This window comes from Eurosta solidaginis, chromosome 3 (assembly GCF_040869045.1).
Source record: "Eurosta solidaginis isolate ZX-2024a chromosome 3, ASM4086904v1, whole genome shotgun sequence".
In the NCBI taxonomy this organism is placed as follows: domain Eukaryota; kingdom Metazoa; phylum Arthropoda; class Insecta; order Diptera; family Tephritidae; genus Eurosta; species Eurosta solidaginis.
The window spans coordinates 239,514,444-239,530,110 of NC_090321.1; the positions used below are offsets into that span (position 1 = coordinate 239,514,444).

Below are 15,667 nucleotides of genomic sequence, written 5' to 3' on the forward strand. Positions count from 1 at the left end.
CGAATTATGGTTAATTCGACCGAGTTCTTTGTCAAGCGAACAAATTAGTTTAGTACTTTCAACAGAAGAGAAATTGTCGCTCTTAAGTTAACAAAATTCTGTAAAATTTACAGATTCCTAATCAAACTAACTGATTTTTTTGTTAACAGAACTGATCTCACTGGTCATTTCAACTGCGATCAACAGTCAATACATGAGCAAATTTCAAAGAGAATTTTACGCTCAATGCGCTCTCTACTTTGTACTTATGACGGTGGTACCACTTGTTAAAAAAAAAACACCAAAATAAGAAAACCACCAAATCGAAAAAACACACAAAATGGGAAAACAACAAAAAACTAGTTATCAATACAAAACGTAAAAATCCTTTTTTGAATTTACTGTGCAAAAAATTATGAGATAGCCGAACACCTATTTATCGGGTACAATTTTCCACCCTCTCCCCAAGCGAAATGCAAAATTGCGCCCTCTTGTTGCAAAAGTTTTGCTTGGACGAACAGGATTTTTCCAAAGATAGTAACATTTTATTCAAGTTCTTACGAATTTTCACTCACGCGAACGAATCTAATAAGATAATAAAAAACATCCTTTTTTAATGTTGATGTTTCCGACAATATAAAAGTGTGAGTTGTTTCGGAATCATTTCAACTTAAAGTGTTACGAAAATTAAACTTGCCGAATTGCATGTAAAGTTACTCCAGTGGTGAATTACCTTCCTGCGATTTGATTCTTTACTTTTCTATAACTTACAAGTTCTCTATTTAAAATGTTATGGCAAACATTTATAGTACAAGTTTTGTTCGAAACAATCAAGTGTGGCAACTCTACATACGACAGAAGAAATTGAGAATGAGCTGAGTTGCAACAGAAAGAATTGAAAATCAGTTTTGTGACTACTATTTTCATTTCTATTTGCAAAGCGAAGTTCAAAACTATAAATTAAATAAATTATAAAATGTAAAATTTGATGAAAGAGCGTTTAATAAAACAAAATAATAAAGTGTATAATGTTTAATGTGTGCCAGCATATTTGATGTAAGCCCAATTGACGTTCGGTTAGTAAGTGCGTACATATGTATGTATATGTAGCAAGCATGCGTATTTATGGATTCACATATTTACGTATGTATATGGTGGTCGCCGTGGTGTGATGTTAGCATGCTCCGCCTACCACACCGAAGACCCTGGGTTCACACCCCGGGCAAAGCAACATCAAAATTTTAGAAACAAGCTTTTTCACTTAGAAGACAATTTTCCTATTATGGGTCGCCCCTCGGCAGTGTTCGGCAAGTACTCCGAGTGTATTTCTGCCATGAAAAGCTCTCAGTGAAAACTCATCTGCCTTGCAGATGCCGTTCGGAGTCGGCATAAAACAAGTAGGTCCGGTTCCGCCAATTTGTAAGAAAAAATAAGAAGGAGCACGACGCAAATTGGAAGAGAAGCTCGGCCTAAAATCTCTTCGAAAGTTATCGCGCCTTAATTTATTTATTTATATGGCAACATAGGGACTTTCGTACAAAGCTGTCGCAACAACTTTTTTTGTTCATATGACTACTAAAACGGTCAATTTTGAATCAACGATTTGTGCGCAGTTGATTCAACATCTTGTTGCGATGGATAAAAATTGACAGAAATTTCGGTTGAATTGACCCGTATTTCGGTTGATTTTACCAGTATTTTTCTTTCAGTGTATAATTTGTAGAGTTAGTTTAGGTTGAACAGGCCGGTGAATAAGACCTCAGATGAACTGAATATGTCCATAGCGTTACCAGAATTTGTTTGGCAACCTAAACGGAAATACCCCAAATACCAGAACTTAGATTTGCTCGAAAATCGAATATATTTCAAAAGTAAATAAGGGATTTTAGGATTTTGTGCAAATGGTCTAGCATCATTGCATTGCAAACTTGCTTAGCATATTTTTTACAATACACTAACAAAATACGCGGTTATGCATTTGCTACGGTATTGCAATTACGAAAGATCAAAATCCACAATATATTTTTTCAATATTCAACGTTTCCAACGTTAAATACACAAAATTCTGAACTCCCTTAATCTTTTTTTATAGATTTCACACAGCTGATTTCGAAATTTTTATACATATATGTATGCTTGGTTCTCGTTATGGGGTTTCAGTATTACAATCCAAGGAATGCAATCCAATGAACAAGAAGAAAGTAATAAAGAAAAAGTATTGCTATCCTCTAAGGCTGCAATCATAGGAATAATGACTCCAAATGCAACGCCCTTACTCTTGTTCATAACAGTTGCTCAAAGTGATTTGAGAACTTATTTACTCCATATCCTCGCTACTATTTCGCTGCGAAAATAAAATTTTCCGCCAAGTGCCAAAAAGCATTTTTGTTAATTTTTTATTAATTATTGAAAATAATTTCATTTTTGTACCTTTCATGAAAATAAAATGGTATATTGTGTCGCGAGTCTCAAAATTGTAAGTCCTTAAAGGGAAAGGAATAGAATCACCAATAAGTATACAGAAATGATCAAAATGAAGAGCTGAGTTGATTTAGACATGTCATTGTGTCCGTCTGCCTGTTTGTATGCAAACTAGTCCCTCAATTTTCGAGATATATTGATAAAATTTGGTGTGCGGGTATGTTTAGGTGTCCGATCAGACATTTGTCGGAACCAGCCAGATCGGGCCACTATAGCATATATCGCCCATACAACAGATTTTTCAGAAAAGAGGCTTTTTGTCATATCTTCCTCAATTTATCAGATTAAAATTTCGTATATTGCACATATTGTTCTCTGCAAAATGGATGAGATCGGTCGCATATATAGCACATACCCCCAAAACCGATTGTTTAGATAAGAAGCTTTTCGGAATTACTGCCCCATTTTAACAGCTAAAGGCTTCAAACTTCACCGAATGCTTACGTATAGGGCAGTCATTGTTGTGTGAAAAAATTGTATAGATCGGTGGTATATATAGCATATATCCCATACAACCGATTGTTCAGATAAGAAACTTTTCGAAATTTTTCATTCTAACAGCTAGAAGTTTCAAATTTCACCAAATGCTTAGGTATATAGCATATATTGTTGTCTGAAAAAATCATAGAGATCGGTGGTATATATAGTATATACCCCATACAAACTTTCATTCCTGCCCCTCTTTAATGGCTAGACGCTTCAAATTTCATCAAATACTTACGCTTACGTCATATATTATTTAAATAAGTGATTCATGGTTATAATTTTTTCATGCAGACCACAAAAAACGTGAAACTTTGCATTCTCACACAAAGTACCTACCTATTTTTACTTCCTTTATATTAGGTCGGTTGAATGTTTGTCCGCTTTTCATACAAATCTTGCAATCGATTTTTAAGTAACTTCTCATTGTGCTACAAGCGTTAAACTTTACACATAGGTGAGAACACCGTAACAATACAACAAAAAGAAAAAATCCGTTAGGTGGGGCACGGATCGAAATAATTAGATAAGACTTTGAAAATTTTCAAACCAGCTTTTAAGTAACTTCTCGATGAGCTAGAGACTTGAAATTTCAAACTTAATTCAGAGGTCGATGAAAGCCGACGACAAAATACAAAAAGTTTCACTAGGGGGCGCACGGACTGAGATATTTAGAAAAATCGTACGAAACGGAGGGAATTTTGGGATTGATTTTTATGTAAGTTCTCATTGAGCTACAACTGTAAAACTTCATAGGTAGGATAAGACGCCGAGAAAATTTAAGAAAAGAAGAAAAAATTCCGTTAGGTGGCGCATGGATCGATATGTTTAGATAAGAATTTGGAAATTTGGTGTTTTGAGATCGATTTTAATGTAACTTCTCATTGAGCTACAAACACGAAACCTGAGAGACAGGGTAAGACACCGTGACAAAGGAAAGGAGAAAAAAATTCCATTAGGTGGCGCACGGATCGAAAAAAATAGATTATTTGGAAAATTGAAACCGGGTTTTAAGTAACTTCTTGATGAGCTAGAGGTTAAAAATTTAGAGCTTAATTCAGAGGTCGATGACAACCGACGACACAATACAAAAAGATTCGCTAGGGAGCGCACGGGATGAGATATTTAGAAAAATCGTACGAAACGGAAGGAATTTTGGGATTGATTTTTATGTAAGTTCTCATTGAGCTACAAGCGTAAAACTTAACAGACAGGTTAAGACACCGAGAAAATGTAAGAAAAGGAGAAAATAAAAATATTGTAAACACTTTCTTTATATAAATCGACAAAAATCAGCGAAAAACGTCTGTAAAAATATAAACGTGGAGCGCAATTGATTGACTAATAATATCTCTTTTCCTACCAACTTTCCAATCCAAGTAATGTGCGCTCCACTTTTATATTTTTACTTCTCATAAATATTTTTGCAATTTCTATGTCAAAGTTTAAAAATTAAACTTTAACAAGAATATGTCTTTATATAAGGAGACATTGTTCGCTGATTTTTGCCCATTTATATAAAGGAAGTGTATCTAAAAAATCGCTTAGGTATGTACATTTGTTCACTATATATTTCTTATCTTATACAGCCGATTATTTGGATATTACACTGAAAGAAAAAGACTGGTAAAATCAACCGAAATACGGGTCAATTCAACCGAAATTTCTGTTAATTTTTATCCATCGCAACAAGATGTTGAATCAACTGCGCACAAATCGTTGATTCGTAATTGACCATTTTAGTAGTGAAATGAACAAAAAAAGTTGTTGCGACAGCTTTGTACGAAAGTACCTATGTTGCCATATACATAAATAAATAAATAAATGTAAGTCGCGATAACCTCCGAAGAGATCTAAGGCCGAGCTTCTCTTCCAATTTGCGTCGTGCTCCTCTTGATTTTCCCTACAAACTGGCCGACTCCGAACGGCATCTGCAAGGCAGATGAGTTTTCACTGAGAGCCTTTCATGGGAGAAATACACTCGGAGCGCTTGCCAAACACTGCCGAGGGGCGACACCGCTTGAAAAAATTTTCTTCTAATTGAAATACCTTATTTCTAAAATTTTGATGTTGCTTTGCCCAGGGTGTGAACCCAGGGCATACGGTGTGGCAGGCGGGGCACGCTACCATCACACCACGGTGGCACTTACTAACCGAACGTCAATTGGGCTTACATCAAATATGCTGGCACACATTAAACATTATACACTTTATTATTTTGTTTTATTAAACGCTCTTTCATCAAATTTTATATTTTATTATACTCAGCTGAGCAGAGCTCACAGAGTATATTAACTTTGTTCGCATAACGGTAATCAGTAACGGCATAAACTAATCGAGATATATATAGACTTCTATACATCAAAATGATCTGGGTGAAAAAAGAAATTCATTTAGCCATGTCCGTCCGCCCGTCTGTAAACAAGTTAACTTGAGTAAATTTTGAGGTATCTTGATGAAATTTGGTTTGTAGGTTCCTGGGCGCTCATCTCAGATCGCTATTTAAAATGAACGAAATCTGACTACAACCACGCCCACTTTTTCGATATCGAATATTTCGAAAAACCGAAAAAGTGCGATAATTCATTACCAAAGACGGATAAAGCGATGAAACTTGGTAGATGCGTTGACCTTATGACGCAAAATAGAAAATTAGAAAAATTTGGACAATGGGCGTGCTAATTTAAAAGTTTTGGAAGCTGTAATTTGGCAGTCGTTGAAGATATCATGATGAAATTTGGTAAGCGCATTACTCCTATTAATTTATGTGTGCTAAATAAAAATTTGCGAAATCGGATGAAGAACACGCTCACTTTTAAAAAAAAATTATTTTTTTAAATCAAATTTTAACAAAAAATTTAATATCGTTACAGTATAAAAGTAAATTATGTCAACATTCGACTCCAGTAATGATATGGTGCAACAAAATACAAAGATAAAAGAAAATTTCAAAATGGGCGTAGCTCCGCCTTTTTTCATTTAATTCGTCTAGAATACTTTTAATGCCATAAGTCGAACAAAAATTTACCAATCCTAGTGAAATTTGGTAGGGACATAGATTCTATGACGATAACTGTTTTCTGTGAAAATATGCGAAATCGGTTGAAGCCACGCCCAGTTTTTATACACAGTCGACCGTCTGCCCTTCCGCTCGGCCGTTAACACGATAACTTGCGCAAAAACCGATATATCTTAACTAAACTTAGATCACGTACTTATCTGAAGTCACTTTATCTTGGTATAAAATATGCCCGAAATCCGACTATGACCACGCCCGCTTTTCCGATATCGAAAATTACGAAAAATGAAAAAAATGCATAATTCTGTACCAAATATGAAAAAAGAGATGAAACATGGTAATTGGATTGGTTTATTGACGCAAAATATAACTTTAGAAAAAAATTTGTAAAATGGGTGTCACACCTACCATATTAAGTAGAAGAAAATGAAAAAGTTCTGCAGGACGAAATCAATCTTAGCAGGAATACTGTTCGTGGTATGACATATATGTATAAATAAATTAGCGGTACCCGACAGAAGATGTTCTGGGTCACCCTGGTCCACATTTTGGTCGATATCTCCAAAATGCCTTCACATATACAACTAAGGGCTACTCCCTTTTAAAACTCTCATTAATACTTTTAATTTGATAACCATATCGTACAAACACATTCCAGAGTCACCCCTGGTCCACCCTTATTGCGATATCTCGAAAAGGCGTCCACCTATAGAACTAAGGCCCACTACGTTTTAAATAATCATTAACACCTTTCATTTGATACACATGTCATACAAACACATTCCAGGGTTATCCTAGGTTCATTTTGCTAAATGGTGATTTTCCCTTATTTTGTCTCCAAAGCTCTCAGCTGAGTATGTAATGTTCGGTTACACCCGAACTTGGCCTTCCTTACTTGTTTAATTTATAGTTTTGAACTTCGCTTTTCAAATAGAAATGAAAGTAGTAGTAACAAAACTGATTCTCAATTCTTTCAGTTGCAACTCAGCTCATTCTCAATTTCTTCTCTCGCATGTAGAGTTGCCACACTTGATTGTTTCGAACAAAACTTGTAGTATAAATGGTTGATGTAACATTTTAAAAGGAGAACTTGTAAGTTATAGAAAAGTAAAGAATCCAATCGCAGGAAGGTAATTCACCACTGGAGTAACTTTACATGTAATTCGGCAAGTTTAATTTTCGTAACACTTTAAGTTGAAACGATTCCAAAACAACTCACACTTTTATTTTGTCGGAAACATCAACATTAAGAAAGGATGTTTTTTTATTATCTTATTAGATTCGTTCGCGTGAGTGAAAATTCATAAAAACTTGAACAAAATGTTACTAACTTTGGAAAAATCCTATTCGTTCAAGCAAAACTTGTGCAACAAGAGGACGCAATTTTGCATTTCGCTTGGACTAGAAGTTGCAAAATTGTACCCGATAAATAGGTGTCCCGGTATCTCATAATTTTTTGCACAGTAAATTCAAAAAAGGGTTTTTTTCGTTTTGTATTGATAACTGAAAAACTAGTTTTTTTATTGTTTTCCCATTTTTTTTTTTTTTGTATGTTTTTTCGATTTGATGGTTTTCTTATTTTGGTGTTTTTTTAACAAGTGGCACCATCGTCATAAGTACAAAGTAGAGAGCGCAGTGAGCGTAAAATTCTCTTTGAAATTTGCTCATGTATTGACTGTTGATCGCCGTTGAAATGACCTGTAAGATCAGTTGTGTTAACAGAAAAATCAGTTAGATTGATCAGGAATCTGTCAATTTTACAGAATTTTGTTAACTTAAGAGCTACAATTTCTGTTCTGTTGAAATGACTAAACTAATTTGTTCGTTTGACAAAGAACTCGGTCGAATTAACCGTAATTCGATCAATTTCACAGAATCTCCGTTAAGTCAAGAACAACACAACCGATTTGTTGATTTTACTAGCACCATTTCCTTCAGTGAACGAATGGGATAAGATTATTGTTCAACCTCATTCATGAAATGTAGGAGCGTCCTTCTTGTTTAAACATCTAATTGTTTTTTTGTGTATTGGGAAGCACCAAACACAGTAGAGTCAATTTTTTACTCCATTATGCATGCAGTTCAACACAATTTAGTAGATATGAAAAATTTTTATTGTTTTTGTTTTATATGATAAATTGTACAATTTATTGGCTATCTGACAACCGTAGTAGTTAACAAATAAAAAAAAAATCATTTTTATTTTTACTTTAACAATTAGATATATTCAATGTGATCATCTAACGTTGTTGAAGACACATTTTGCTCTGCTAATGCACTTCTTCGACGCAATTTTGTCAGCAAAACAATTAAGAAAGCACAAAATATAACCGCGAGCACAATTAATATTATACCAAGGTAATAGGTCATTTTAACAAAATTTATTTTTCATTTTTAGAAAGAGGCATATTTATGAACTTTTACGGGCCGTTAATTACTATAAACTAATTTTATTTTTACAATATTTAAAAAAAATGTTTAGTTAGCTGTGTGTTATCATATTTACTTACAGGATTATGGTATGATAAATGAAGTATTTTTTTGTGATAAAATTACTAAATTTTAGTAAATGGCCTACATTATTCAACAGGCGTGAATTGTTTCTAGGTTGGATTGGTTGTTTGAACTCTATTGGCAACATATTCTACTTTAGACTGAGTAGGCAATTGTCAACGTCCTCTATCGGCAAAAGAAAATCATACTCTACAAGTCACCTATCGTTACCTCATGATATACGATGCAAAAGCATGCTCCATGACATCAGATGAGGCGGCTCTGAGAGTGCGCAAAATAACGATTTATGGCCCTCTACGCGCAGGCAACGGAGAGTACCGAAGAAGATTTAATGATGAACTTTAATGCCGATACCAACACTATACAGCGAATGGAGACACAGCGTCTACGCTGGCTAGGTAATGAAATGCTTCAATAGGTATTTTATTTTAAATCAAATTCTAAGATTGTTAGAATTTTCTTAAAAAAAATTGATGTAAAAACAAGTAAGGAAGGCTAAGTTCGGGTGTAACCGAGCTTTACATACTCAGCTGAGAGCTTTGTAGACAAAATAAGGGAAAATCACCATGTAGGAAAATGAACTTAGGGTAACCCTGGAATGTGTTTGTATGGCATGGGTATCAAATGGAAGGTATTAAAGAGTATTTTAAAATCGAGTGGGCCAGAGTTCTATAGGTGGACGCCTTTTCAGGATATCATCATAAAGGTGGACCAGGGGTGACTCTAGAATGCGTTTGTAGGATATGGGTACCAAATGAAAGGTATTAATGAGGGTTTTAAAAGGGAGTTGTTGAGTAAACGAACCTGTAGCCGACTCTTTATTTGATTTTACTGTATCTGTTTTACCCTGCGTTATAAATTGACAATTTAAATTTGAATCAAACTGAATTTTTATATTTTATGTTTTCTATGCCACCCTGCAATATTTTCCTTAACATTCTCGAACAACTACTTTAATGAATGTGAACAATTGTATCAAAGAAGAAATGTTGGTGGAAAGATAATAGCAAATAAGTAAGTTAAATTACTTGGAAACTGTCTTTTGTTAATTTGCATTATTTAATACAGATAATAAACTCCACCGGCGGCCACCGTGGTGTGATGGTAGCGTGCTCCGCCTATCACGCCGTATGCCGTGGGTTCAACTCCCGGGCAAAGCAACATCAAAATTTTAGAAATAAGATTTTTCAATTAGAAGAACATTTTTCTAAGCGGGGTCGCCCCTCGGCAGTGTCTGGCAAGCGCTCCGATTGTATTTCTGCCATGAAAAGCTCTCAGTGAAAACTCATCTGCCTTGCAGATGCCGTTCGGAGTCGGCATAAAACATGTAGGTCCCGTCCGGCCAATTTGTAGGGAAAAATCAAGAGGAGCACGACGCAAATTGGAAGAGAAGCTCGGCCTTAGATCTCTTCGGAGGTTATCGCGCCTTACATTTATTTTTTTTTTAATAAACTCCACTCCACATGTTATACGTACTTTACTGGGTTTTTTATTTTTTAATATTTGGACATAAAACGGAGTTCTGTTATATTTGCATTGAATTCCCAACAGGAGTGGCCCTTAATTGTATATGTGAAGGCGTTTTCGATAAGATAAAGTGAGTTCAGATAAGTACGTGAACTAAGTTTAGTAAAGATATATCGATTTTTGCTCAAGTTTTTGTTAAAATTTGACTTTTAAACATTTTTTTTTAAATTGGGCGTGTTCTTCATCCGATTTTGCTAATTTTTATTTAGTACAGTATAGTTTATTAATTCAGTCTATGATCAAGAATCTTACAGACTAGATACAATAACGTATTAAAAATAAAATAAATATAGGTATTAAACATATACATTAGGTACAACATTATGTAAAGAGTAAGACAAAGGAAGCCTTGAATGTATCTCTGGACGCAGAAAAATCAATATTTAGTCTAGTAGAGATTTTATTTAATTCAGTAAGGGCGCGGAAAATTGGGCTAAAATAAAAGTAATTTGCTCTACAAGAACTCAAGTAAAAAGGCAGGAATGCGCGCAAATTTTTTTGCGGCACATTAAACGATATTTTCTCAAGAAGAGTCGCACAGTCCAAAGAGCCCACAATTAAGTCATACACAAACATAGCCAAGTGCACCGTTCTCCTCGCTTCAAGTGATTGCAGATTGATCAGTTGACAACGAGAAGAATAAGAAGGCAGCGGGTTATCAAAATGTATGGAGTTCAAAGCAAAACGGACAAACTTTCTTTGAACTCTTTCTATTCTGGCCGAATGATTACTGTAGATGGGGTTCCAGATATTGGAAGCATATTCAATTTTGGAGCGCACTAACGATATATATAGGGCTTTCTTAGTATACGGATCTTTAAAGTCCCTTGCATATCTGCGAAGAAAAGCAAGGTTCCTGTAGGCCATTGGGAGCACATAACATATGTGATTGGTGAATGTGAATTTTGAGTCAAAGACAACGCCTAGATCAACATGTTCGTTAATTGACGCCACCTGGATGCCTGAAATAGAGTACAACGAAGAATAGTAACTCATGGATTTTGAGAAAGACATACTGAAGCATTTTTTAACATTTAAGAAAAGATTATTGGCGCGACACCAATCATCCACATTATTAAGGTCACTTTGCAGAAGGCAGGAATCCGAAGGGGCATTAATTCTACGGAAAATTTTAAGATCATCAGCAAATAGCAGAAAACTGGAGTTTTTGAAGCAGCAACCAATATCATTTATGAAAAGCACAAATAGGAGTGGACCGAGAATACTTCCCTGAGGCACTCCAGATGTTGCGACAAATGAGTGGGACTTAAGATTTTCGATCTTAACACACAAGAGTCTATTCGTCAGGTAGGATTTCAACCAGCTTAAAAACACAGAGTGAAAGCCAATACAGTCAAGTTTATATAAAAGAATCTGGTGAGAGACCTTGTCGAAGGCCTTCGAGAAGTCCGTGTATATAACATCAATTTGAGATCCATCTTTAAATGCGGATATACAAAAATCCGAGAAAGACGCCAAGTTAGTGACAGTAGAGCGTCCGGCAGTAAAACCATGTTGATTGGGTTCAACAATGCGTTTGACTGTAAAGGATAGTTTATCTTTTATTATATTTTCGAAAAGTTTCGAACAAACAGTAAGTTTAGCAATAGGCCTATAGTTTGAAACATCGTTTTTATTCCCGGTTTTGAAAATCGGTGTTATCGAAGCACATTTCCATCTATCTATATAGTAATATTAGTAACGTTCCTACCAAATTTCATCATGATATCTTCAACGACTGCCAAATTATAGCTTGCAAAACTTTTAAATTACCTTCTTTTTAAAGTGGGCGGTCCCACGCCCATTGTCCAAAATTTTACTAATTTTCTATTCTGCGTCATAAGGTCAACCTACCTACCAAGTTTCATCGCTTTATCCGTCTTTGGTAATGAATTATCGAATTTTTTCGGTTTTTTGAAATTTTCGATATCGAAAAAGTGGGCGTGGTTATAGTCCGATATCGTTCATTTTAAATAGCGATCTGAGTGCCCTGGAACCTTACCAAGTTATCGTGTTAACGGACAGACGGACGGAGATGGCTCAATCAAACTTTTTTTTCGATACTGATGATTTTGAAATATGGAAGTCTATATCTATTTCGATTCGTTTATACCTGTACAACCAACCGTTATCCAATCAAAATTAATATACTCTGTGTGCAAAGCACGCTGAGTATAATGGCAAAAAGAAAGTTAAGTGTTACTTGCGAATTACACTTACATCCCGCTGTTGTGGTAGTTGTTCGTAAAATAACAGCTTTTCGACGACGAGGTTTTACACAAATCAAAAGTAATAAGATAAAAATTTGTAAAAATACGAAAATTGGACTCCAATATACAACATACACGAAAACCATTGTAAAACTATCAAAGCGAACAAAAAATAAACTCAAATTAATTGCGTGACTCTGGTCTTTCATAAAATGCAAATAAAACTAAACCAAATTTTCAGAAGTAATATAAAATTAAAGAACAAGTTAAAGGTAAGTACACTTAAATAGATTACAAAATAATTGATCATTATTTATCAGTTTTGTATATTTAAGTACGTACAATGGAGGCCAAATAAATATTGTAGCGAATATAGGGAAATTCCGCCTATTTGCAGCCTTCTGCCAACTTTCGAATCGCTAAACTGTTGAATGAATAAGTCCAATATTCAATAATGCAAAATGGTCTTTATTAGACTACTTTAAAAGTACTTCACAATAACACTTAACTTCACACCCAATAGCGTGCTTAAATAAAACTGACTACTAACTACTCAGCTTTCGCTGCTTTTATATTCTCTGTTGCCTCGTTCACCCATTTCTCCTAAGGTCTAGTAACTTCGGGAACTTCATGCCTAGTTACAGTCATATATGTACATGTACATTTGTAGTTTATAGTCTCTCGCATAGCCATATGCGTGTGTATATGTGAGTACTACTTCGGCTGATGGTGAGTATCTCTCTGCTGCCTTGTATGTACATGTGTAAATAATGATTAATGGGTTTATGTAGCTTGCTTTAATGTTGTTGTGCCTTTATTTAATAACCTTAGAGATGGTAATATTCGTCACAATATAAACGTCTTATTTTAAGCTAGTAATCTCTAAATTTTTTTTTTTTTTAATTTTTTATTAAAAATTTTTGCTGTTCTCTTTTCGATTCACTAAGAATTGAAGTTAAGTGCACTCAAACAAAATTTACAGTAATTCAACGAGTTCTAAAAATGTTACATCCGAATTTTTATTCATAAAACATAACATATCATCAGCTCAGCAAGAGGAATCATATCTGCGCAGCTCTTCCCTAAGAAACAGCCCTGCACTTCTTCTGAAGAAACGAGATGGCAGGGTGTTAAGCAAATGAGCTGTTCCCTCGGAAGCGAAAAGGCAATGTCTTACAACAACACAGTGAAGAAAAAAAGACTGAAATAAAACAATACATCAGGTTTAGGAAAAAATATTCTGGCCCTATCTCACCCCTTCCTTCCCTATTTCAAACACATTTTTTTTCACTCAAGGTAGCTTTATAATATAATTTAAACTTTATTTAATTTTGACTGCATGGGAGGCATTTGTGATGTTTTTGAAGTGAACTCCTTCGATAAACTATTCAAATCATAAAAAAAATAATAATTTGCCACTGGAGAACAGCTGTAAGGGCTTCTTACTCCTTCCTTTTTTTAATACCAGCCTATCGCATACGTTTGGAAGTGATTGTGTACCAGCGAAGTGGAAAGAAGGTAAGATGAGGAATTTCAGTATTTTTAAACTAGTAATTTTTTAGCGGACCTTTTTTTAAACCAGTTACAACGATGAGTTTTTAAAACTTGTAGCTTTTATGGAGCCGGATCCTTCTTTTTTTTTTGTATCAACTATTTTTTGGGAACCGATTATTTTTGGAAAACGGTTACCATTTCAGAACCGGTCGGCTTTTTTGTACTGATTTCTCTTTTAGAACTATGAACTTTTTGATAACAGCAACGTTAAAGAACCGTTTACTATTTACAAAACGGGCCACCATTTTTTGTTGTTGTATCGGCGTACTGATTTGTAAGGTCGCGGGTTTGAGTCGAACTCAAGACCTAACAATAATTATTTTATCATTATTATTGTTATGATACATTTTTTTTTTATTAATTGAAGAAGTTTTAAAATAGAATAGAAGAAAGAAAAAATTTAGACACTTTTTGGTAGCCTAGTAATTTATAGGATAGTTACTTCTTTGATACTTGCCCATTTATAAAGCCGATTATTTTCTTTAGAAACAGTCAGTTTTACAGAATAGACTAAATTTCCTGAGCCGGTCACATTTTCAGCGCTGGTTATAGTTCCGAACACGATTGCAACACCATGTTTTTATTTAAGACCAAATTTCATAGAAAAAGGGGACCAAATATAAAAAAATAATAGGACCAATTTTAATCCCCCCAGCGGGTTAGTGGGTTAGAATACACCCGCGGTAGGTATGCCTGTCGTTAGAGGCGACTAAAATACTGGATTCAAGGGGTTTGTGTAGCGCAGCCCTTTCAGGTTCCTAGCGCAATGCATAGCTTCTCCAAACCCAATTGTCAACTTCACCTATCCGTGGCGAATCCTGTTTCATTAACAGCCGAGGCTCTGGCGACCGCGAACTCCTCATGGATCTAGGTGGTGGGAGGACGGGATGGCCTAGAAGGTCCCATGTGGTCATAACAAATCGTTCTCGAGATGTTGTTGTTGTTGTTGTAGCAGTGCTTCGCCCCACCTAATAGGTCCGACCGATCACAAATTGTCATCAATATCCTCTAACGGGAGTCCAAGGAAACTTGCTGTTTCAACAGGGGTGGACCATACTGAAAGGGGTGTTAGAGACGTTGGGTCCAAATTACAATTAACAAGTAAGGAAGGTTAAGTTCGGGTGTAACCGAACATTACATACTCAGTTGAGAGCTATGGTGACAACATAAGGGAAAATAACCATGTAGGAAAATGAACCGAGGGAAACCCTGGAATGTGTTTGTATGACATGTGTATCAAATGAAAGGCATTAAAGAGTATTTTATGAGGTAGTGGGCCATAGTTCTATAGGTGGACGCCATTTAGGGATATAGCCATAAAGGTGGATCAGGGTTGACTCTAGAATGCGTTTGTACGATATGGGTATCAAATGAAAGGTATTAATGAGTATTTTAAAAGGGCGTGGACCTAAGTTCTATAGATGGACGCCTTTTCGAGATATCGTCGTAAAGATGGACCAGGGGTGACTCTAGAATGCGTTTGTACGATATGGGTATCAAATGAAAGGTGTTAATGAGCATTTTAAAAGGGAGTGGGCCTCCGTTTTATAGGTGTTCGCCTTTTCGAGATATCGCCATAAAGGTGGACCAGGGGTGACTTTAGAATTTGTTTGTATGATATGGGTATAAAATGAAAGGTGTTAATGATTATTTTAAAAGGGCGTGGGGTTTAGTTCTATAGGTGGATCCCTTTTCGAGATATCGCCATAAAGGTGGACCAGGGGTGACTCTAGAATTCGTTTGTGCAATATGGGTATCAAACGAAAGGAGTTAATGAGTATTTTAAGAGGGAGTGGGCCTTAGTTCTATAGGTGGACGCATTTTCGAGGTATCGCAATAAAGGTGGACCAGGGTTGACTCCAGACTTTGTTTGTACGATATGGGTATCAAATGAAAGGTG

General features: G+C 35.4%; 1 protein-coding gene across 1 annotated transcript in view; it reads right to left on the reverse strand.

The window, feature by feature from the left end:
- The window catches only part of LOC137245266 (uncharacterized), a 49,173-nt gene that overhangs the window by 15,814 nt on the left and 17,692 nt on the right, over positions 1 to 15,667 (reverse strand). The gene's annotated exons all lie outside the window — the stretch shown is intronic.